The sequence below is a fragment of the Macaca mulatta genome, chromosome 9 (genome assembly GCF_049350105.2).
Source record: "Macaca mulatta isolate MMU2019108-1 chromosome 9, T2T-MMU8v2.0, whole genome shotgun sequence".
NCBI classification, from domain to species: domain Eukaryota; kingdom Metazoa; phylum Chordata; class Mammalia; order Primates; family Cercopithecidae; genus Macaca; species Macaca mulatta.
Window position 1 is genome coordinate 25596910 of NC_133414.1, and position 25036 is coordinate 25621945.

Sequence of the window (25036 nt, forward strand, 5' to 3'; positions counted from 1 at the left end):
CTAACTCATTTTTATTTCACCTTGGTTTTAAGAAGGTACCTTGTGTAACTTCGTTCTTAATAACGTACACATACACATAATTTATAGAGAGCTGGAGACTGAGCCACTAAGGTTTTAAGTAGCCTATTATAATCCAGTCAAGGCTGAGAGTTGAATGAATTCCACTGACCTGTATATTGTTCTGAAACTTCTGTTATCTCTTTGCTAGATCACTGCCTTCTCATTAAATGCATTGTTATTGAATTACAGTAATAGAAGTTTCAGGACTTTGAAAGCAGTTAGCCTATGTGTAACTGCTGGGCCAGTGACTTCTTAGTTTATGATATATGGCTTCCCATCAAAGCCTTAGTTTGTTCATCTTTTTGGTATTTTTTAAAAAGATAATTCCCCCGGGTTTATGCCTGTAATCTCAGCACTTTGAGAGGGTGAGGCAGGAGGATCACTTGAGCCCAGGAGTTCAAGACCAATCTGGTCAACAAAGTAAGACTCTGTCTCTACAAAAAATAATTTAAAAAAAAAAAATTAGCCAGACATGGTGACACATGCCTGTGTCCCAGCAGGCTGAGGTATGAGGATGGCTTGAGCCTAGGATTTCAAGGCTGCAGTGAGCTGTGATCATGCTGCTTCACTCCAACCTAGCTGACAGAGTAAGACTCTGTCTAAAAGAAAATAAAAATAATAGGCCGGGCGTGGTGGCTCATGCCTGTAATCCCAGCACTTTGGGAGGCTGAGACAGGTGGATCACGAGGTCAAGAAATCGAGACCATCCTGGCTAACATGGTGAAACCCCGTCTCTACTAAAAATACAAAAAATTAGCTGAGTGTGTTGGTGGGCACCTGTAGTCCCAGCTACTCAGGAGGCTGAGGCACGGAATGGCGTGAACCCAGGAGGCAGAGCTTGCAGTGAGCCGAGATTGTGCCACTGCACTCCAGCTTGGGGGACAGAGTGAGACTCCTTTTAAAAATAAAAAATAAATAAACAAAAATAATAATAATAATGAAAAGGATAATTTCTACTTCCTGACTTATTGGAAGGATTAAATATGATAATATAAAAGCACTTAGCGTATTGTGTGATGCTGCGTACATGAAGTACCTGGAGTAGCCAAATTCATACAGATAGAAAGTAGAGGGGAGAGGCCGGGCATGATGACTCACACCTGTAATCCCAGCACTTTGGGAGGCCGAGGCAAGTGGATCACCTGAGGTCAGGAGTTTGAGACCATCCTGGTCAACATGGTGAAATCCCATTTCTACTAAAAAAATACAAAAATTAGCTGGGCATGGTTATGTGTGCCTGTAGTCCCAGCTACTTGGGAGGCTGAGGCAGGAGAATTCCTTTAACCTGGGAGGCAGAGGTTGCAGTGAGCTGAGATTGTGCCACTGCACTCCAGCCTGGGCAACAGAGTGAGACTCCACGTCAAAAAAAAGGAAAGTAGAGGGGTGGTAGCCAGGTGTCTGGGGAAAAGGGAATGGGGAGTTAGTATTTAATGCGTACAGAGTTCCAGTATTGCAAGATAAAAAGAGTTCTGGAGATGGGTGATGGTGATGGTTGCAGATCAGGGTGAAAGTACTTAATGCCACTGCACTGTACGCTTAAAAATGATTATGATGATAAATGTTATGGTACATGTATTTTACCACAATAATTTTTTAAAAACACTTAGTGCACTCCCAAACAATTCCTGTTAACCTGCTCCTGCCTCCTTTCCTAATCTTCCTTTTTGCCCTTGACAAATGGCTGTCAGTAATTGGAGATAGGATCAGGGGTTATCTGAAACTCTCTGAGCTGGGCAACTTGGATAGATCCACAGAACCCTAGTTAATGGTGCTGGATCCACAGTTTCGAAATGACGAGTACTTAGAGAACATCTAAGTTCCACATATTCGTATTATACACAAGAAAACTGAGGTCTGGAGGAATTGAATGATTTGCCTAAAATGACACAGCAAATCAATGGCAGAGCTGGAACCAAGACCCAAGATTACTAATTTTGAGTCCAATTTGCTTCTCAAAAAATGTTGGGGGCTGGGCGCAGTGGCTCACGCCTATAATCCCAGCACTTTGGGAGGCCGAGGTGGGCAGATCACCTGAGGTCAGGAGTTCAAGACCAGCCTGGCTAACATGATGAAACCCTGTCTCTACTAAAAAATACAAAAATTAGCTGGGCTCGGTTTTGGGCACCTGTAATCCCAGCTACTCGGGAGGCTGAGGCAGGGAGAATTGCTTGAACATGGGAGGTGGAAGTTGCAGTGAGCCAAGATCAAGCCACTGCATGCTAACCTGGGCGAAACAGTGAGACTCTGTCTTGGAGGAAAAAAAAAAAAAACAATTTGGGTTTGCAACTATCTCTGGGCAACATTTGGGCCACTCTGTGACCTGAAGTTGAGCTAAGAGTTTTCTTTATTCTGATTAGATAACTTTAGAGACTGGGAAATAAAATATTCCCTTGACAAGCAGTTGTTTGAAATAGCTTATTTGAAGTATAAATGCACACATTTATACCTTTAGTAACTGCACACATTTAAATTTTCCCATTTGATAAACCTCAACATATGTATACACCATGAAACTATCACCACAGTCAAAATGATGACAAATCCATCACCAATTTTTAATGTTTTTCTCCCTCATACCTCATCACCAGGCCATTAGCCGATCTGTGTTCTGTCACTAGAAATTAGCTTGCATTTTCTAGAGTAAATGGTATCATACATACTCCATTTTTGTCTCCCTTTTTCAACCAGCATAATTATTTTGAGATTCATCTATATTTTTGCATGTATTAATAATTCATTTCTTATTTACTGTTGAGTGGTAGCCTATTATTTGGATATGCCATGATCTGTTTATCTATTTAACTGTTGACGTATATTTGGTTTGCTTCCAGTTTGGGGCTATTGCAAATAAAGCCAACATGAACATTCACATAAAGTTTCTGTATGGAGATAGAATTCTATATTAACCATGTGTTTCTGATATTTTGACATTTGAAACCTTACTGATCTTAGAGACACTGCCTCTCCCAGGGTAAACTAGTTCCTAAAGGTAACAAGACTTACCTGCCAACATCACTTTTATTTGTAAACTAACCAATCCAGAGCCCGGAATCCCCCACTGCTCTTTGATCAGACTCTTACACTCTGGGCCACTATCCACCTGCCCTATCATCCCAGGGCTGAGTACCAGAAAACTAGAGGCAATCTGTACACCCTGGAGCTGGTTGAAACTATTCAAACTAGCCAGTCCTAAGCTCATTTATTCTTCTTATCCTGCCTCACACGTTCCTTCCTGCAGAAACCACATAAAGGCTCATGTTTTGCCCTGGCTGTCTTTACTCGGGACTGACCTGGTGCTTGCTCATATGGCCTCTTTGTGTGCCATGCCTCCCATTTCTAGGGAACTGTGAGTAAAATGACTTCCTTCACAGGTATCTCTTAATGTGCCTGATTAAAGCACATCTCAAATACAGTTTTAAGTACTCATTTTTCTTGAATAAATCCTAGGAGTGGAATTGCTGGATCATATAGTATGTGTTTCAGTTTTGAAGAAACTACCAAACTGTTGTCCAAAGTGCTTGTCCATTTCACATTCTTAGCAATAGCATATGAAAGTACCAGTTGTTCCACTTCCTTACCACCCTTTGATATGACTGGTCTTTTTAATTTTAGCCATTCTAAGAGCTACAGTCTCATTAATTTGCATGCCCTTGATGAACAATTTTGTTGAATATATTTTGTGTGCTAATTTGCCATCCTTTTATCTTTCAGATGTATCCATAGAAACCCCTTGTATACTTCTTTATTGGGTTGTTTGTTTTCTTATTGTTGAAATTTGAAAGTTCTTTCCATATTCTAGATACAAGTCCTTTATCAGATGTGTGTTTTGCAAAGAATTTCCCCCAGTCTCTGGCTTGTCTTCTTGTTCTCTTAACAGTGTCTTTTGGAGAGCAGAAGTTTTACATTTTGATGAAGCCAATTTGTTCTTTTATGGATTTTGGTTTTGGCATCATATCTAGGAAATCTTTCCTTGACCCAAGGTCACAAAGATTTTCTCCCCTGTTTTCTTCTAGTATACCTGGGATTTGTACAGATACATCTGAAAGAAGATACAAGGATGGCAAATTAGCACACGAAAAAATGTTCAACATAATTGTTTTTTAAGGGAATGCAAATTAATGAGATTATAACTCTTAGTATGGCTAAAATTAAAAAGACTGACTGTACCAAGTATTGGTGAGGAAGTGGAGCCACTGGTACTCTCATATGCTATTTCTAAGAATATAAAATAGAAGTTGCTGACACAATGGCAGCCTTTGCCATGGAACTCCAGGTGCCCATGTTAGGATCTGAACCAATGATGCTGGCTTCATCTCCAAAGCCAGGCGTTAATGCCCCGTTCTTACCTGGATTTTGAATGTGGGATTTGCCAGCTCTGGTGACTCCGCAACCTCAATGAATTAGTGGCCCTTTGGTAGGAGTAGTGTAATTGAGATCACCTTTACTTGCATGTGGGTGACCACCACAACCAGTTGTACCAGCTCATAACGATCAAAGTGGTGCTCCATCAGTTAGAAGTATGTATGATGACATTTCTAGCCCGGGACTTGGATCAACACCTTTAACTTCAATAAGACAGCCAAACATTTCATAATGCAGAGTCCTCTTGCTGGAGTTACATCTACTCCTGGAACAGGGCAAAGTATGTTTAGTCCAGCAAATATCGGTAAGCCATGAAAGATGACATTATCTCCTGCCCAGTTGGATCTTTTTTATACTCAAGGAGATCTTTGACTTCAGAAGATCACCTTGATGACACTTGGGTGACTGTGTTTGGGTTTCCTCAAGCCTCTGCTTCCTACATATTATTATCATTTGCACAGTATGGGAATATCTGAAAAAGTGTGATGTCTAACACAGGAAATTGAATGTATATTCGTTATCAGTCTAAACTGCAGGCTTGGAAAGCCTTAACCAAAGATGGGAGGATTTTTGGAGAATCCATCATGATTGGTGTAAAACCATGTATTGACCAAAGTGTAATGGGAAGCAGTGACAGACGTGCTTTATCATCTCCATCTTTAGCCTTTACACCACCAATCAAAACTCTAGGTACACCAACACAACCTGGAAGTAGTCCTAGATTTCTGCCATGAGACCTCTTGCTACAGCATACAAAGCTACTAGTGATTATCAGGTTATTTCTGACAGATGAAAATCTTGTATCCAAAGCAATGGAGTACATGTTTGGCTGGTAGTAGAAGACCAAGAGGGAGGTTACTACACTAAAACAGAGTTAGCAGAGTGCTGCTGGTTCCTTCGGTTAGTTATGTAACCATTTCTGCAGTATTGGATAGTTATCTCATACTTCTTTTAGATAAAAGCCTTTTTCATTAAGGATACAGCCTATTTGTAGCTCGCACTTTGAAAGATGCTTCAGATACATTTTGAAGAAAACTAAAAATCCCTGTAAATAGGATTTTGTGCTTTCTGTAACAGTGCATGCTTCAACACAGAAAACTCAGCATTGATTATTGTAAATTAAGTAACTGACATTGTGCTGAGACTTCACAGTCTTCATGAGAAGGTGGGGATGAATTTCATGAATTTCATGAGAAGGGGGACTATAGTTATTTCTACCAAGACACAAAGATTAGAATTAGCAATTTGAATTATGGTGTTCTAATTTGGATAGTATTTAATATTTTCATTATCCTTGTTTGTGTATGTCCTGTCACAGAGTGTCCTCTTGGTGTATTCTAAAACCAACATTCTTTAAAAAAAAACCTACTACTAAAGTTTTTTGATAATAAACATTGTCAAGGATTTAAAAAACAATATAAAATAAGACACTTTGCACAACAGTTTGGTAGTTTCTTAAAAATTTAAAGACATATGATCCAGCAATTCCACTCCTAGGATTCACTTAAGAAAAATGAGTATATAAAAATATACCTGGGATTTGTTTTAATAGCTTTGAAGTTTTAGGTTTTACATTTAGGTCTATGATATATATATAGTATTAGGGTTTTTAATCTGGTACAAGATACCCATTGAAGTTTGTTTCCTTCTTTGATATCTAACTGTTCTAGAACTACTTGTTGAAATGCTTATTTTTTCCCCATAGAATTACCTTTGTATCTTTGTCAAAAATCAGTTGTCTATATAATATTAGTGTGGGTATGTTTCTGGATTCTCTAGTCTGTCCCATTGATCTATTTGCCCATCTTTTCTCTGTTAATTCCATACGGTCTAGATTACTATAAAAGCATAAGGCATGATATCAGATAGTGTTAGTTCTCTAACTTTGCTCTTCTTTTTCAAAATTGTTGTGGCTATTCTAGGTTCTCTCCAATTAATGAGCATTTTAATATCATTTAACAAGCATTTAGTAATATCTTATCAATTTCTACCAGAAAACCTTCTGGAATGTTTATAGGAATATATCAATTTAGGCAAAAATGATATTTTAGCAATATTAACTTTTCCAACCTAAGAATGTGGCATATATCTCTCCATTTATTTAGGACTTCTTTAACTTTTTCAGCCATGTTTTATACCGTCGGTGTACCCATAGTACACATTTTTTGTGAAATTTATCCCTAAGTATTTCAAGTTTTGGATGCTATATGAATGGTATTTTTTTCTTAATTTCAATTTTCAATTGGAAAAAAACCTTGTTACTTCAAACTTGAGTGCTGTGTTTCCATAGAGAACAGGAAAACAATAGTTTCCCTGTTCTGTTTTGGCTCCTATCTCTCTAAAAAAGTTCTACAAATGGATTTTCCTCTCAGCCTTTCAAACTAAATGCCAGGAGTCCTGTAATGAGGATGAAAGTGTGACCATATCACCCAGAAGGAGCTCACTGTATTGTCCTCTTTTGCAAAAGCAGCTGAATAAATTGAGTATATTAGAGACACAAATTTCTAGGACTTGTAAGGATTCTGTCAAAAATGTGTAACAGGGATGAATTACTCTTGCCCTGAGAACTTCAACTTTTGCACTTCCTGACTTTGCTATGGCTAAAATTGAAATACCAAAGTGGTATTCCCCCAAGTGTTTGAATTTAATAGCATTAATGACTAGGCTCCTACAAGTCTAAAAATTCTTGTTTGAAAATTCAGCTATTCTATTTGTACTTTCTGGGAGTGCTTAACTTTTAGTTTCCTACCTGTAAACTTTTCAAAAAGCAAATAACCTCACCTCAGACATCAAGTCCTTGTAAGGAGTGAGTGAGCAGCCCTACCTCCCTAAAGAAATAGCTATACTCAGGAGAGGTCTTGTGGTTTAAATTTAGCTGGATCTTATCTCCTTCTATTCCATTTAACTATTATGCTCTCAGAGCCTTGAGGAAACATGTTCTGGTAAACTCCTTCACCACAAAATGTTAAGAACAGAGGGCAAGTTAACACTTCTAAGACCATCCACATTTCAAAAGACGGTAATTCTAATGTACAGGCATTCATGTTAATGGTGGGTTTCAGGCATTGTGGGAAGGAGAGACAGAACAGCAAGAGAGCCTTTCGGCATCCCCTATAATCTCATTGTTAGTCATGCCTTTTGGATAATCTGGCCCAACCTTCACCCCTGACTTTGTGAACACTGGGCTCTACTTCCTGAAATATACCATTAATGCACATAAGACTTTTCTGTCCCTGTGTCTCCAACTGTATGACAATGGATTTTGTTTTGTTTTGTTTTACTTTCCACACAGGAAAGTTGAGAAGATACAACACAGTACTCAAAGTCACAATAAAGAAAGTTCAAGTCAGGCCGGGCGCGGTGGCTCACGCCTGTAATCCCAGCACTTTGGGAGGCCGAGGCGGGCGGATCACAAGGTCAGGAGATCGAGACCACGGTGAAACCCCGTCTCTACTAAAAATACAAAAAATTAGCCGGGCGCGGTTGTGGGCGCCTGTAGTCCCAGCTACTCGGGAGGCTGAGGCAGGAGAATGGCGTGAACCCGGGAGGCGGAGCTTGCAGTGAGCCGAGATTGCGCCACTGCACTCCAGCCTGGGCGACAGAGCGAGACTCCGTCTCCAAAAAAAAAAAAAAAAAAGAAAGTTCAAGTCTAGGCTGAGCTGACGTCGTTACCATTATTCAACTCCTTCCTTACCACCCCAGCCTCTCAGGCACTGGCATTATTTGGTGACATTGATTAAGCCTCCACTGTTAAAGCTTTGAATGTCCCTTACCTTTGAGACTCAATGTTGGGAACCAGGAAGGATACCCAGAGAGACAAAAGGAATGTAGAACCAAGCTCAGCTCTTCTCCTGAATGAGGCATAATGGTTCAAAGTAGATGGATAAGAAATGATACGAGCTAGACAGAATCACTTTAGAAAAACTTTATAAATCTGATGAGCTCAAACCTAACAATGAAGAAGGAAACAGATGCAGTCTACCAGGAAAACAAAGGAGGTATATCTGAGGTGCTCGGTGATGCTTTCTAGACCCAAAGCACACCAGCACAAGTAAATCCCACTCCCTAAACTGCAAGTATTTTGAAGTGTCCACAGCCCTGGAACTGGTAAAGAAAATACCAAATTTAGGTTCAAAAGTACCTTTAAAAATCCTTTCTACAGAATCCAGTATAAACTTGTAACAGGGCAGGGAAAGAACAGCCTCTGGAAATTTCCAGTCCTCCGAACGGGTAAGAGAGCAGCAGGAGACTGTGCATGTTTAAAGGAAGTCTGCCTAAAGCCATGCTTTGTGTTCACTCTTCTCTGTGAACATCAAACTGCTGCCATGCCTTTGTTGCAGTTTTGCCAAGGGAAGTTGAGCACAGGCTAACACCCTTCATGAATTGTCCTTGAGGAGGCGTTGTTGGCATTTGGCACAAACATTCTCCAACTTCTTCATCCCTGTGGCAGAGCCTGAGTTCAGGCGGGCCCTGGAGCAAGCAGGTGCCTGTCTCTCCCCTGTGCAAGGAATGAGAAGGTGAGATTGTCATTAAGTAATGTAGCCCATCACATGGTACCTAGGATGATTTCAATGAATTAAAGCACAATGCCTATATTAGTTATCTGTTCTGCACAAAAAATTGCCCACCAGAATAGCAACATGAATCATAAACCTTTATTATCTCACAGTTTCTGGGTGTTAGGAATCTGGGAGCAGACTAGCTGGGTGGTTCAAGCTCAGGATCTCTTGTGAGACTGCAGTCAAGCTCTTGGCTAGGGCTATAGGTGTGTGAGGCTAAAAGATCTATTTCCAAGTTCTCTTGTGTGATTGTGGGCAAGACTCAGTTTCTTGCTGGCTGTTGGCTGAGTGTCTCACTTCCTTGCTATGTGGGCCTTTCCAAAGGCTGCCTGAGCAATCTCATGACATAGCAGCTGGCTTTCCCCTGAGGACATGATCCAAGAGAAAAAGACCAATATGGCAGCCACAGTCTTTTACAACCCATCTTGGAAACGACACAGAAACAATCACTTCTGTTATATTCTATTGGTCATACAGACCAACTCTAGAACAATGTAGAAGGGGAGTGTCAGGAAGCAGGCATCACTGGGCACCCTCTTGGAGGCTGCCTACCATACCTCTCATCTAATTGTGCTGAGAACACAGTTGGCCCTGGCCTTTGATATAATGTATACCAGGTAACACTTTTTAGAGGTATTGCAATACAGTGGCAAGACTAGTAGACTGCTAGTAAAGAGATTCGGATTCAAGTTCAGTTCTGACAATTACAAATGTTCTGTGTCTTTGGAATGCTGCTTAACCTTTTTGCACATCTGTTATCTCATCTGTAAAATGAGAGTATTGTCATTAATGGCCTCAAGGATGTCTCTCAACTCTCAAATTCCATCTCTTCATTCATATTTCTTAATTGCCGTTAAGAACTATGCCATTTCAGGCATGAAAGTTATGAAGGTGATTTTGTTTTACAAAATGGGCAATTTTCCAATGAGTTTCCCTTATTTTAAAGAAATAAACCAGCTGGAGAAATGGCACCCTAGCGTTTTCTTGGAACTTATTTCTTTTCCATTCATCACTCATATTTTAGTAAGTAAGCCTCACAATAACATACTGTTGTTTGTATAATGCTTTAAAGTGTAGTACACATATTTTATATATGCAAGTGAATTCATCTGTAAACCACATTAGGAAGGTATTAGGCTTGGAAAGCCTTCCAGCTTCGTTCTCCCATTACCTAGTGGCTGATGTTTACATGGGTGGCAATTTGGCCAGAACTACAATAGCCTTCTAATAAAGACACTTCCAGGCACATGGCCCAAATAGATGGGTGAAAAAGGCTCCATCCTGTCTAAAAGCTCTAAGTCTAAGCAAGGCACAGTGACACGTACCTGTAGTCCCAGCTACTTGGGAGCCTGAGGTAGAAGGATCACTCACTATGTTGCCCAGAAGTTTGAGTCCAGCCGGGGCAACATAGTGAGACCTTGTCTCTAAAATTAATTAGTTTAATTACATGAAATATAAATGTCTAAGTCTAAAGAGACAGCTGCAGTGGCCTACCATATGTAGAGTGGACTAGCAGTGGAATGAACAGTGAACTCTTCATCTCCTGTACTAGCCTAGAGTGAGCTAAGGACAGGGGACAACCTCTTGGGAGATTGAACTTCTAATATGAGAATAGGAAAGCCATCTAGTTGCTTATCATTTAAGTCCTTGAACAAGACGAACAGGCTCCTGCCCCAGGGCCTTTGTACTTGCCCTGCCTGGGAATCACTTAGGTTCAGTTCAAGGATCACCTTTTCAGATTAGCTTTCTCTAGCCACCAATCTTAAGTGACATCCTCTCCCGTACAGGCATTCTCTACCACACCCTATTTTACTATCTTGGTAGCCCTATCTAAAATCATTTTACTAGTATACTTGTTTCAAGAGTTCACCACCAATAGAGTGTAAGCTGTCTGAGAGAGGTAACCCACTCTATCCTGGTTACTGCCACATCTCCAGTGCCCAGAATAGTTCTTGGTGTAGAGTGGGCACTCAATAAATATTTGTTAAATGGATGAATGAATTCAGTCTGAAAAAGTTTGTGGTTTGATGGATGTGTTTTAGGAGACACTTAGATAGTAGTAGAAATGAATATTAAATGGACCTATTTCTGTTCCATTGGAATGGACAAGTGTGGGTGAAATCTGAGAATAAAGAGGCTTGTGCATCCCACATAATTAAGATAACCCCCAACAATTGGGAGCAGACACCTCCCTCAGGGATTCTAGGAGGAAAGGTCCTGCTGTCAGAACCAGTTGTGCCCCAGGAAGAAAAGAAGAAGAGAGAATAATATTTCTGGACTATCTGAGATCACTCAATGGATGTCATGCTCATTGTGACAGGAGATACTCTCCCCTGAAGACAGGAAGCGTGCCTACCCCTTCTTGAAGCCAATGGAAGATTGCATTGAAGGGAAGAGTGCTGGCAAGAGTGGAAGACTGGTACCTCTTTGGCTGGGCGGATGTCTGCTTAGGGAGCAAACCAACAGTTCAGTTCCTGAGCTTTGTTAACCTGGGAAAAAGAGAGTAAGAGAAAAATGGCAGAGTAAAGCAGAGAGAAGTAGCCAGGAAGCCAACTGTACTTACACTGCATGGAATGCAAGGATGGCGGTGATTCCCACATAGACCATAGACAGGCTGGTGCCATCTTGAGAGTTCTCCACCAGCTAACAAGGCTCCCAAGTTTCTCAGAGGATGCACTTGTATGTGTAAGGTTGGAAGAGTACTGCTGGAAATGGAAGAAGTTGAATAGGAGCCTAAGCTCTCACCTCTAGGAACTGTCTGCACCCTGGTCTGGCACCCAAGATCTACATTTGGATGTCCGTCACAGAAGAGATGCTAAGAATGTATCAGCGTTAGTGCAAGATGCAAAAAACAGAAAATGAAAACCACCCAGAAAGGATTCACCTAATCCCTCTCCACTGACCCAGACCCACCAAGGAGCAAGATTTTGAATGGAGGTAGAGGTGGAGGTACCCAGAAGCAGAACGTTTTCTGTACCCGTGGGATATACCCTGAGCCATCGCTTAGCCTGCACCAGAGAAAATAAAGAGATTAGATTTAAGTTGGATACAAAATTTGAGTTTTAAACTGGCCCAGACTTTTTGTAACTCCAAGGGACCAGAAGTTTATAGGATCTTGCTCAGGTATCATCAAAGAATGGGAAAATGGTATTTGACAGGACATGATTGAAGGCCATAACTGGAAACATTGAACAAATGAAACCATTTCATGTTTTCGACACTGAGTTCAAACTATCCAATCTCCTAGCTAGAGCAGAAAAAAGGCAGTTTACTGAACTTTTAGCAAGACAGTTCTTCAGGCATTTGATTTATCTTTGGGTGAACTTTGCTGGCTTTTGTCAGAGGCCGAGGTGACAAGACAGTTTATAAAAAGCAAGACTCAAGATGCACCCTTGGTACTGTAGACTCAGTTGCCTTTCTTCTGCCATGCTCCATCCTCCTCACCACCTCTGATTTTGTAAGAGTCCAGAGAGAAAAGCATTAAAAACTTATTTTTTGAAAGCCATTTTTCTGCAGCTTCAAAGGAATGTTGAGACCTTTGGACAAATCGTTTTTAAAATTTCAAGGATATTTTTTAATAAAACTGAGTGATTAGAAAGAAAAACACCACCCTCATGTCCTCCTTCCTTGATAAACAAATCACTTTAATAAAGAAATCACCTATGAGATTGTTTCTGAGTGGGTGCACAACCTAGATGTATTTCCTGTGGCTGCTGAAAACTAGATTAAAAGAAAATGCATTGAAATTCATGTTAAGAATAACCTCGGTTATTGATTAACGGGTACAAATATACACTTAGATTAAAAAAATAAGATCTGGCTTTCAATAGATCAGTAGGGTGACTATAGTCAACATCATCAACTGTATATTTCAAAATAGGGGCCAGGCATGGTGGCTTACTCCTGTAATCCTAGCACTTTGGCAGGCCAATGTGGGCAGATCACTTGAGGTCAGGAGTTGAGACAAGCCTGGGCAAGAAGGTGAAACCCCATCTCTACTAAAAATACAAAAATTAGCTGGGCGTGATGGTGCATACCTGTAATCCCAGCTACTTGGGAGACTGAGGCACAAGAATCACTTGAGCCTGGGAAGTGGAGATTGCAGTGAACTGAGATCATGCCACTTCACTTCCAACCTGACTCAATCTCAAATAAAAAAATAAAAAAATTTTTAAAAGCTAGAAGGGCATAATTCAGATGTTCCTAGCATATAGAAAACATAAGTATTTAAGGTAATGGACATCCCAATTACCCTGATTTGATTATATGGATGTATCAGATTATCACATGTACTACAAAACTATGTACAGCTATTATGTATCAACAAAAAATAAATTAATTCATTTTTTTAAAAAAAAGAATAATTTTGATCAGAATAAACACATTTCAGGTGCTGAGAGCTGGAGAAGAAAGCTATTTTGGAAAGGGATGACAGTGAATAAGTTAAAAGTTAAGCATATAGCTTTGGGTTTCACATCATCTCTTTTTAAAAGGAAAATGCATTTCCTGAATGATTAAAAACAGGAAACACACTTACTTTTTTAAAAAAGATATTGAATGACAGTCAACTGGTAAGATTTCTTTCTGCTTGGACTTCTCTAGTCTTTGTTTTAGGTTGTCTCTCCTTTTACAAATTCCTTTCATCTTTCTGATAAAAAGCACTGAATAACAAAATAACAGTTACTTAGAAATATTAGAAAGGTTTGGTGTGTTTGTGTGTGTCTGTGTGTGTTACTTTAGATGTTACAAAAATATGAAGCAAACCAATGCCCTATATTTGTCCTCTCAGAATATTGTAGGATTCAAAAATGTTATGGCATTGGTGAAGTCATTTGTTGGTAACAGCGCAAACTCAGGATGTCTTTATCTTTCCTGTAGTTCTCTACAACACGTGCAAAGTAGAGCCCAAGATGTAAAGACCTCCTTTCCCTCTCTAACAGTCAAGGCGTGATTATCTTGTGAGGGACAGACCCAAGCCCTCTCACTTCTGAGAACTAAGTGTTTTTCCACCTTTGCCCAACTTGGACAACTGTGAAGAGCTCAGTGGCCTTCCATTATTATGTTTATATTCATCAACAAAACTCTTTCCTCACTGACACTACTCCCCTGCCTCACACAAACCCAGTGTTTTCTAGTGATCATTTAGAAAAATATAGGCATGTCTTAGTCTGTTTTGTGCTGCCGTAATGGTATGCCACAGAGAAATGTATCGGCTCATGATTCTAGAGACTGGGAAGTCCAAGATCAAGGGTTCGGCATCTGGCAAGAGCCTTCATGTTCTGTCATCCAGTGGTGGAAGGAGCAAGTGAGTGCAAGAAAGTCCAAGATGGGGGCCAAACTCACTTTCATAACAAACCCAATCCTGAGATAACATTACCCATTCATGAGAGCAGAGCCCTCATGAAAACATCTCTCACTAGGCCCCACCACCCAACACTATTGCACTGGAGGTTAGGTTTCCAACATAGGAACCATGACCTCTGTTAATGGATAGAACATAAGGATTCTAACCCTGGCAGATTCTTCCCTCTCCAGATATTACTGAACTTGAATCCTGGGGATTGCTAGGGGTATGTGACACAAGGACCTAAAAATTATAAGATTTGAATTATTCATCACAATGACAAAAATTATGACCATCAATTAAGTTCCTACTAGATGTCAGGTCATAGAGGTATAGGCATATAATTTTTAATCCTAAAGCTTACTTATAAGGAGGGATTTTTTTTTTTCACACAAGAAAAACTGAGGCTCCATGAAAGTAGTAACTTGTCTAAGCATGCACAACTAGAAAATAGATGAACTGGGATTCAGTCCTGAGTTTGACTACAGCATGGCCTCTTTCCAAAGGAAACTCTTAAGCAGAAGCTGAAATGTGGCAGGACATTTCCTCTGTGCTATGGAGACCTTTTGTGAAACAGTGGGGGTGTGGATCTTTCTCTCCCTACATGGGACACCTACATTTTTCTTAAAAGAAACGTGACCAGCTGAATGGCTGATTATTTAAAAATTGGATCCTTTTCTATATGATAAAGTGAGGTGGGAGGAAAAAGCAGACTGGCCAATATATCAGAGGATTTCCTGACACTCCCCAGAAGCAGAAGACAGGCTGTCCCTGTTTCCTCTGTTCACTGAAGCCAGCCTCGGTTCTCTCCAGCCACTGTCTGACATTATCAGTGTTCACACATATTAGCCTCAAAGGCTGTCCTACATAACAGAGCACCTTACCTCTCACTTCCTGGAGAAATTATTTTTCTTTTCTTAAGCAAAGGAAACTCCATAATCTAAAGAGGCCATTTTTCATCTGGATCATCAAGCAGTGGCTCTGAAGGTGTGTTTAAGTTCACTCTCAGGTGTGCTTGCCAAGCACACGATCTAGGTGCTGGCAGAGCACAGGGTCATTCAAGTATGTAATTCACAAGACTCCAGCTGCCAGCCAGTGGAGAACCAGACAGGAAGCTCAATTGATATAATGAGCGTAGTTAACCCTTGAGAAACATGAGATGCAACAACATTTTCAAAAGTCTTCGACATGTCAAATTTTTGTGTTATGCCCAATGTTGATCTTCATTTATTATTTATCTACTATCTTTAAATTGCCCGGAGCATTAAAGCTCAGAACTTTAAGGATGTCAGTAAATGTACCATTGCTTCTCATCACACTTGGCATAAAAGTTTATGAGACCTCAATGGTTTGGCCCATGCCTGTTCTTCCTGACCCATGCTCCATCCCTCAATTCTCATTCTCTCCATTCTAGTCCCAATGGCTTTCTTACCCCCAATCACCTTCCCTGCCCACCCTCTGAATAACACCACCATCAGTCTGTAGCATATATTCTGCTTTATCTTTCCTCACTGCATTGACCACTCATTGTTTACCATTGTCTGCACCACCAGAAGGCTATCTCTGCGAGGACAGGGAATTCGTTTTGTTCCCTGCCATAACTGAATACCTAATAATTATCCAATAAATCAAAAATTCAGATGAATGAATGAATGAAGTGTAGATCTAGAAAAGATGGTTATATTCAATCAGCAAGTCCATCAAATTCTACAGAGTATTTAACTTGTTCCATGTTTGCTGTGCCAGGGTCTGCACAGCCCTCAGGCATCCTAGGTTGCCAGGACCCTTCCAAGGAAAAGGGTGCTTCTCTTAGACAAAGATGAGCTCCTCTCCCAGTCTGGGTCATCGTCTGGTTTCCATGGCAACCAATATAAAGTGCCTCTGACCCTGAGCAATTTATAGGACATAAAGTATTCCACACTCATAAAACAGTAAACAAACAAACAACAACAACAAAAAACAGAACAGACACCTAAGCTCCCTAAATTGCTATTTTGGAAGATAATTTATTAGTACTCAGAAAGCTTTAAGGGATATTTTTTCATAAACAGGCTATATCTGATAGCAGTAGTTGATTGTGTTATGTAAGTGCAGCTCTCTGCTAGCCATGGAAAATGTAGATTTTATGCTAGTAAAGAGACTATTGGTTGTGATTATCTACATACATCCATGCTTTATACAAAAACCCAAATTAAATTAAGAGTAACATTTTCCAATGATAGTTTGTTTCTGTCCTAAATCCAGCAGCGTTGAAAAGACTTTATTCTACATTCAGTATTTCGCAGCACTGGTTGCTCTTTGCCGAGTGGTAAGTTGGGGCTTCGGAACAGGGAGATAAACAGACTCGCTCCTGAAAGGAGGAGAGGAAGGTGGGACTCCCAGGGGAAGCTGGCCTTTGTGTTTGATGAATGAGTCTTTTTCAAGTATCTCTGTTGTTTGGTTTTTTAAAGAAAAGAGGGACACTCTCCAGTCTGTTCCCAAGCTCATTGTGTGAAATTTGCCTCTTTTGGGAACTTCATTATTTTCCTGGCTGTGAAATATTGAGTCAGTGGGTTTTGCAGGAATGCACTGTCTGGAGACATTCCGAGGGGAGCCTCTTTGACAACATCCCCCGTATGAAGGCTGAGGATGGTTGCAGAGTAAATAAGTCCAAAGTCAGTGATAAAGAGAGGACAAAGGCAGTAGTGAACCAACATGATGGTCAAAAAACCCTCACTGCTTCTGACTCTATATAAATAATCTCCATTACCTCTGCAGCTTATAGAGCAAAAGATTTAAGTTGCTGCCATTCATTTCTATACTGAATTGACTAGAAGTTTCCAATCCAAATAAGTGCCCTATAAACTTGAAGAAAAGTCTGCATGGATTGAACGTTACAAACCTACAAAATAGTACTGTGTATAGTAGTGAGCTATCCTCCCTGGAACTGTCTTATGAGTGAAGGGGCACCACATCCTGTGGGTTCTCTGGCTGTGACATCCCCTTGAATGCATGCCCAGTTGGGCCTGTTCTGTTCAGAGATGTGTTCTGCCCAATAATGCCGAGTAGAAAAGCAAATTCCAATGTTGTTTTCTAAACACTCTCTTTTCTCTAAATGGCGTCAGCAAAACTAAGCTTACCAGCCCATTGGGGACAGCTAAAAGCTTAGATTGGTAGGATCAATCTGTCAAGGGCAAAGAAGGCATTAAGCACTTCATTCACTCAAAGACGTAATCAGAATTATCTTCAGTCAAATTAGGTACTCCCGGAATGTGAGTGCTCAAAGCGGATGGGTTTGTGATGACATTGTCATCATGATCATCATCTTCTTCGTCATCAGCTTACAATGAATTTATAACACCAACATACATGGCTCTGATAAGACAAGCAACAGGAAACATTTTTATTGAAAAGCTCTCATAAATAGGGAATATAGCATGGCTAGAAGGGACTCCATTAGTCTAGATATTTACAAAGCCTTCATGAAACTTTTAAAAATAAATGATCCTAATAAAAAGCATTGGAAACACCTAAAATTTTAAAAATTGAAAATGTTCAATTTCCAAATTATAATAAATGTTTTTGAAAGTTAATATTGTTTTTCCTTCAATAATAATGATGATCATCTGGGCACGGTGGCTCACGCCTATAATCCCAGCACTTTGGGAGGCCGAGGCGGGCAGATCGCCTGAGGTTGGGAGTTCAAGACCAGCCTGACTGACATGGAGAAACCCCGTCTCTACTAAAAACACAAAATTAGCCGGGCGTGGTGGTGCATGTCTGTAATTCCAGCTACTCAGGAGGATGAGGCAGGAGAATCACTTGAACCCGGGAGGCAGAGGTTGCAGTGAGCTGAGATTGCACCATTGCACTCCAGCCTGGACAACAAGAGCAAAACTCCATCTCAAATAAATAAATAAATAAATAAATAAATAAATAAATATAATGATGATTGACACCATAATCAAAAATCATAGCAAAAAGCTAGAAGTTATTGAAACCTTCCTGCAAGCTAGGAACTGTAGGAAGGAGTTTACATGCATGGTCTTAATGTCATCCTCACAACATCCTCTGAGGTTGGGGCTATTATTATCCCCATTTAAACAAAGAGGAAACTGAGGCTTAGACATGGCAAACAGCTTGACAGAGCTCATACAGTTGGTATGTGATGAAACCAAAAATTCAGCCCAAAACCTTGGCTATTATAGTGAGAGTATAATTCACACAGGGTGGTACAGAAAAGAAGATAATAAATTTGAATTTCCTGGTTTCTCTTAAGACAGCAACCATTTAAATGGGAACTATGGGCTTGTTCTGTCTTGCCCCATAATGGTGGAAAAGGAGAAGAGATTTACATGAAACACCATCAAATAATTTGTCACTCCTGGAGGAACCGTTTTCCTATGACCACTATGCCAAGAGGATATTCTTTCATGTCCAAATTCATAGAGACAAGATAGACTGCTCTGGGATTCTGAAGGGAGAAAGCACCTCAGTAACAATTTTGTGAAGCAGTTTGTGTAGTCCCTTAGAGCACAAAAACTAGAGCCAAATTCTCTGGGTTCAGATCTTGACCCTAGTGCATCCTAGCTGAGTTACCTTAGAAAAGTTGCTTAGCCTCTCTGTGACTCCATTTTCTAATCTGCAGAACTGAGACAATACTAGTACCTATTTTACTGAGTCATTGTGAGATTAAATAAGTTAACATTTGTCCAATGGTTAAACATGCTTAGCACATAGTAAGACTATATAGGTGTTGGCCATCACTAGTACCAACACTGAAATAACCTGTTGAAGACCTGAAGGACACAGCTGACCAGAGACGTCAGCATTGTTCATAATTCCCTGCCTGTGCACAAGTTCAAACTCAGGCACTCCGTGTATTTTGTTTTTACAGGTGTTTGGAATCTGCTTTTCACTTCTGTTTTCTCTCTTTGATATGATACTTCAGATCTGCTCTTGACTGTCTGGCTCATTCTTAAGTGAACTGTGGACTGTTCCTTTGTTTTGTACCCAGAATTATAAGTTTCAATGAAGTTATTAACAAGACAATTCCTGGAAGCATAATACTCTAAAGCAGGGGTCTCCAACCCCCAGGCCATGGACTGGTACTGGTTTGTGGCCTGTTAGGAACCAGGCTGCACAGCAGGGGTGAGTAGCAGGCCAGCGAGGGAAGCTTCATCTGTATTTGCAGCCACTCCCTATCACCCGCATTTCCTCTGGAGCTCCACCTCCTGTCAGATCAATGGTGGTATTAGATTCTCATAGGATCGTGAACCCTATTGTAAACTGAGCAAGCCAGGGATGTAGGCTGCATGCTCCCTATGAGAATCTAATGCCTGATGATCTGTCGCTGTCTCCCATCATCCCCAGATAGGACCATCTAGTTTCAGGAAAACAAGCTCAGGACTCCCTCTGATTCTACATGATGGTGAGTTATGTAATTTTTCATTATATATTACAATGTAATAATAATAGAAATAAATTGCACAATCAACATAATACACTTGAATCATCCCCAGAACCACTCCCTGACCTTCATCCATGTAAAAATTGTCTCCCACAAAACTGGTCTCTGGTGCCAAAAAGTTTGGGGACCTCTGCTCTAAAGTTACCAAGACTACTTACATGGCATCATAATAGTCACAGAATCTAAGACTTCCACTTCTAAAGAGATCATCTGGTTCAGTCCTCTACCTAAAAGATGGTTCAACTTTATACATTAAAATATTACATAGACACTCAAAGTAGAAACTGATTCTAAAATTGGAATTGTGCATAGATAATTCTAGAACTTCAAAAGCTTAAAATACTGCCTGCTTCATAGGAAATGCTTAACAATTATCAACTACCTTTTTAATAAGAGTGTTAGTATTAGTTTGAGTAACCCGAATCTTTTTCCTCTGAAGACTATGACTTCAAAAAAGTCACATTGCCTTTTAAATGTCCAAATTGCAAAGTCCAAGCTGCATCTCTTTGCCATAAGTTTATCAATTTCCATGTGCCCCTCAGGCATTTCTGAATGTTCCACAGGGCTGTCTTGTACTCTCAAGAACAAGTGTCTTCTGACACCTGTCATGTTCTCCTCCATCATGGAAATGCGCCATCTCTAATTCCAACTGATCTCTGTGATGACACTGTCAAGTCTACCTCCTCCTGACTTCTGGAGAAGGGGCTCAAGTCTCACCAGGGGTAAGACCAGGGCTTCACTGTGCATGGAGACAAGCTTTTCTGGAAGTTTTATGGAATGGCAATAGAGCATGGAATATGAGTTATTGTTACTACTCCTGCCCAGTACGACTCAGAGGCCACAAATGCAGGCCCTTCGATGTCTGTCTAGTTCTTGGCTTGCTGCCTTGCCACCTGGGCAGCTTATCCTTCACCAAAAGGTGTGTCCCAGGTATCTCTGCACATGTCAGCATCCACACCAGAGAGGGGGACATTTCTCCCATCCAAACTATATGCACATATGTGCATGCTTGTGGACACACACACACACATACACACAAATGAGTCTAAAGCTATACCTTGAAACCCTATTTCCTATCACAGAAGAGGATTAACCAAGAAAGTTTTCGTACCTTGAAATCCTATTTCCTATCACAGAAGAGGATTAGCCAAGAAAGGTTTCAGGCTACCAAAAACTGGAAGTGGTAAGGAAGGATCCCCACCTACAGGCTTTGCAGGGAGCATGACCCTCCCAACAACTCACTTTCAGACTTCTAGCCTCCAGAACTATGAGAAAATAAATGTCTCTTGTTTTAAGCAACTCAGCTTACAGTACTTTGTTATGACAGTCCTTAGGTAACTAATAGGTAACTGTAGAAGAACTACAGACTTTTTAAACATTTTATTTATTTGTTTGTTTCAATAGGTTTTGGGGGAACAGGTGGTGTTTGGTTACATGAATAAGTTCTTTAGAGGTGATCTGTGATAGTTTGGTGTACCCATCACTGGAACAGTGTGTAGTGTACCCAATGTGTAGTGTTTTGTTGTTGTTTTTGGAGATGGAGTCTCACTCTATCGCCCAGGCTGGAGTGCAGTGGCGTGATCTCACCTCACTGCAACCTCTGCCTCCTGGGTTCAACTGATTCTCTTGCCTCAGCCTTCCAAGCAGCTGGATTACAGGTGTGCACCACCATGCCTGGCTAATTTTTTTTTTCTGTATTTTTAGTAAAGACAGGGTCTCACTATGTTGGCCAGCCTGGTCTCAAACTCCTGACCTCAGGTGATCTGCCCACTTTGACCTCCCAAAGTACTGGGATTACAGGCATGAGCCACCGCACCCGGCCCAGTATGTAGTCTTTTATTCTTCACCCCACTTCTGTCCTTTTGCTGAGTCTCCAAAGTCCATTGTATCATGCCTTTGCATCCCTATAACTTAGCTCCTTATAGCTTAGCATTCTTATAGCTTAGCTCCAACTTATCAGTGAGAACATACAATGTTTGGTTTTCCATTCCTGAGTTACTTCACTTGGAATAATGATCTCCAATACCATCCAGGTAGCTATGAATGCCATTATTTCACTCCTTTTTATGGCTGAATAGTATTCCATGGTGTATATGTGTGTGTGTGTGCGTGTGTGTGTGTGTATGTGTGTGTATGATTTTTCATTCCTGAGTTACTTCAATTAGAATTATAGTCTCCAATATTATCCAGGTTGCTGCAAATGTCATTAATTCATTTCTTTTGAGTAGTATTCCTATTTATATATATACACACACACACATCACAATTTCTTTATCATATATATCACATATATCTTTATATCATATATATCTTTATCTACATATCATATATATATCTTTATCATATATATATTATATATATATCTCTCTCTCACAATTTCTTTATGCACTCATTGATCAGTGGGCATTTGGGCTGGTTCCATATTTTTGCAATTGTGAATTGTGTTACTATAAACATGCATGTGCAAGTATCTTTTTCATATAATGACTTCTTTTCCTCTGGATACCCAGTAATGGGATTGCTGGATCAAATGGTAGAACTACAGACATTTTTTGACCTGTGATATATGTAAATCTGTATCATAAAGATTTTCTACTACTTTTACAAATGTCTACAAAGGTGACAGTTAAAAAATCTCAACTCAGAAAAAAAGTACACAAAATTCCAGTCAATGCTTATATTTATTTTTCCCCAAGTAATTAGACAAATTGAAGGTGGTGGGGGAGGCTAGCTTCACTTGATTTCCAGTGAATAGTGCTGATGAGTCAGGACCATTACATCTCTCAGAAAATGCCCTGTAAAAAGCAAAATCTGAGTGTTGTGTTTACTAAAGTGATACCATATGTTGGTTGATTAACAAGTTGTCAGAATATTAGAAGTTCTTGGCTGATTGCAAGAAGGAGCATCTGTTTGCTGGATCCTTTATCTAATGTGTGTGCAGATAGAACCAGGTCTGGTGCTTTTCCTAAATATCAGATACAAATTCCTGTAGTATTTAGCTTTCAGAGAGTAACACCAATGTATAGCTAGAGTTGAAGATGTTTATTCTGAGGAGAGCAAATTAAGTAAGGCCAGACAAAAAGGTAAATGTGCATAAAAGAGTATGTCATTTAGCATTGTTTTACCATTATCCCTGACATTATGTACCACAATTAATATTTACTTTAATGTCACTTGCATAGGGATTTAGGAAAAACAAAAATCTCCTTTAGAACTGTTTATTGTTTTATCTGTTGATGGAATTTAATAATGCTTTATTTGTATAAAGTGACTTAAAGTTTATAAATACTTTCACATTGAATTCTCACAACATTGTAAACATGGCAAGGAATCCTATCCCCATTTCACGGATGAAGAATCTGCAGTTGAGTTGGGGCACATCCATCTGGCTTAAACATGGTGAAACCAGGACATAAAGCCAGGTCTTCTGAGGTGCTATGATGGGATTTACTCAGGGTGAAATTCTGGACTTTTCCTTTGTAACTTCTTGCACCTGTTCTCCACCACCTTTGATAACAGCCAGCCACCATATATTAGATTGTACCATTTTAATTTCAGCCAGTAGATTCCTTTTCACTACCCATCAAAGCAGACATGAAATAAGTAAAGCGGGAAAAGGGACTCTTCTTATGTTAACTGAGTTCAAAGTTAGAATTACATTTAAGTTGTTCCATTTCCTTTGAAGTTTCTCAGCACCCATGGTCTTGGAACTAAGTGGCTCCGTGATATGATGTACATTTCACCTTTCTCTTTAGCCTGAGGTTTTTTTGTTCTATATTTTTATGACATACAGGAAGACTATGTTACAGAGATTTTTTTTAATGTTTCAGGGAAATGGGACATATTAGGAAAAACAGTATTTTAAGTATCCCAAATTTTAGTTATTTATTTAAATCATAAGTCAGATGTCACTTTTGAGCATTTCTTCCTATCATTCATTTGCCTAATGTAAGGGAGGAAAAAAATAACTTTTTCTTTAACCTCTTAGATTCAGTGACTGGGGTCTGTGAATTAAACTGACAAAAGACAATTAACACGAGAAAGTGTCTATCTCCCATGTACACAGAGGACCTCACAGAAAAGAAGTAAAAACCTTCAAAAAGTACTTAGGCATTGATGCTTATATACCATTTTAACAAAGAGCAATAAATTGTGGATAAGTGACAAGACAAAGTAAAAGGCTTTGTTGGATCTGTGTCCCCACCCAAATCTTCTCTTCAATTTTCATCCCTAATATTGGAGGTAGGGCCTGGTGGGAGGTGATTGGATCATGGGCATAGTTTCTAATGATTTAGCACCATCCCCCAAGTGCTGTCTCATGCTAGACTTCTCGTGGGATCTGGTTATTTTAAAGTGTGTGGTACCTGCCCCCTCTCTTCCTCCTGCTCTGGCTATGTGAAGATGTGCCTGCTTCCCCTCCACCTTCTGCTACGATTGTAAGTCTCCTGAGGCCTCCCCAGTCATGCTTCCTGTATAGCCTGCAAAACCATGAGCCAATTAAACCTCTTTTCCCTTTAAATTGCCCAGTCTCAGGAATTAATTTCTTTGTTTGTTTGTTTGTTTCTTTCTTTCTTTCCTTCTTTCTTTCTTTTTTTTTTTTTCTTTTGAGATGGATTCTTACTCTGTCGCCCAGGCTGGAGTGCAGTGGTACCATCTCGACTCACTGCAACCTCTGCCTCCCGGGTTCAAGCAATTCTCATGCCTCAGCCACCCAAGTAGCTGTAACTACAGGTGTGTGCCACTACATCCAGCTAATTTTTTGTATTTTTCTTAGAGATGGGGTTTCACCATGTTGGCCAGGCTGGTCTTGGACTCCTGACCTCAAGTGATCCACCTGCCTCAGCCTCCCAAAGTGCTGGGATTACAGGCAAGAGCCACCATGCTAGGTCCAGGAATTTCTTTATAATAGTGCAAGAACAGACTAATACAGCTTCTAAGTGCAACAAATTTTAGGAAAGTAAGTATATGGAGAAAACTAGTGGAAGATATGGATTATTTAATTAGTTTTATTATGTAGACTCAAGTTATTACAATCTTCAGTGATAAGAGTTATCTCCTTTTCCTAGTATGAAATTTATCCCCTGCTTTAAGGCAAAAATAGGGGTGGCAGAGAGTTCCTTCTACATCTCCTCTTTCTCAATTTCCTTTGACTCAGAAAAATCCTTATGCCAAAGTGGCTTCTTTTAAGGTGGCTTATTCTGCTCACCTTCATTAACTTTGAGGACCTCTACAGTCAGGTCCTTCCCTATCTTTCCAGCTATA

General features: G+C 40.1%; 1 protein-coding gene and 1 pseudogene across 2 annotated transcripts in view; both read left to right on the forward strand.

Annotated features, from left to right (window-relative positions):
* The window catches only part of KIAA1217, an 839292-nt gene that overhangs the window by 442781 nt on the left and 371475 nt on the right, over positions 1-25036 (forward strand). The window lies entirely within an intron of this gene.
* LOC144331088 (nucleoporin NUP35 pseudogene) lies at positions 4517-5260 on the forward strand (annotated as a pseudogene).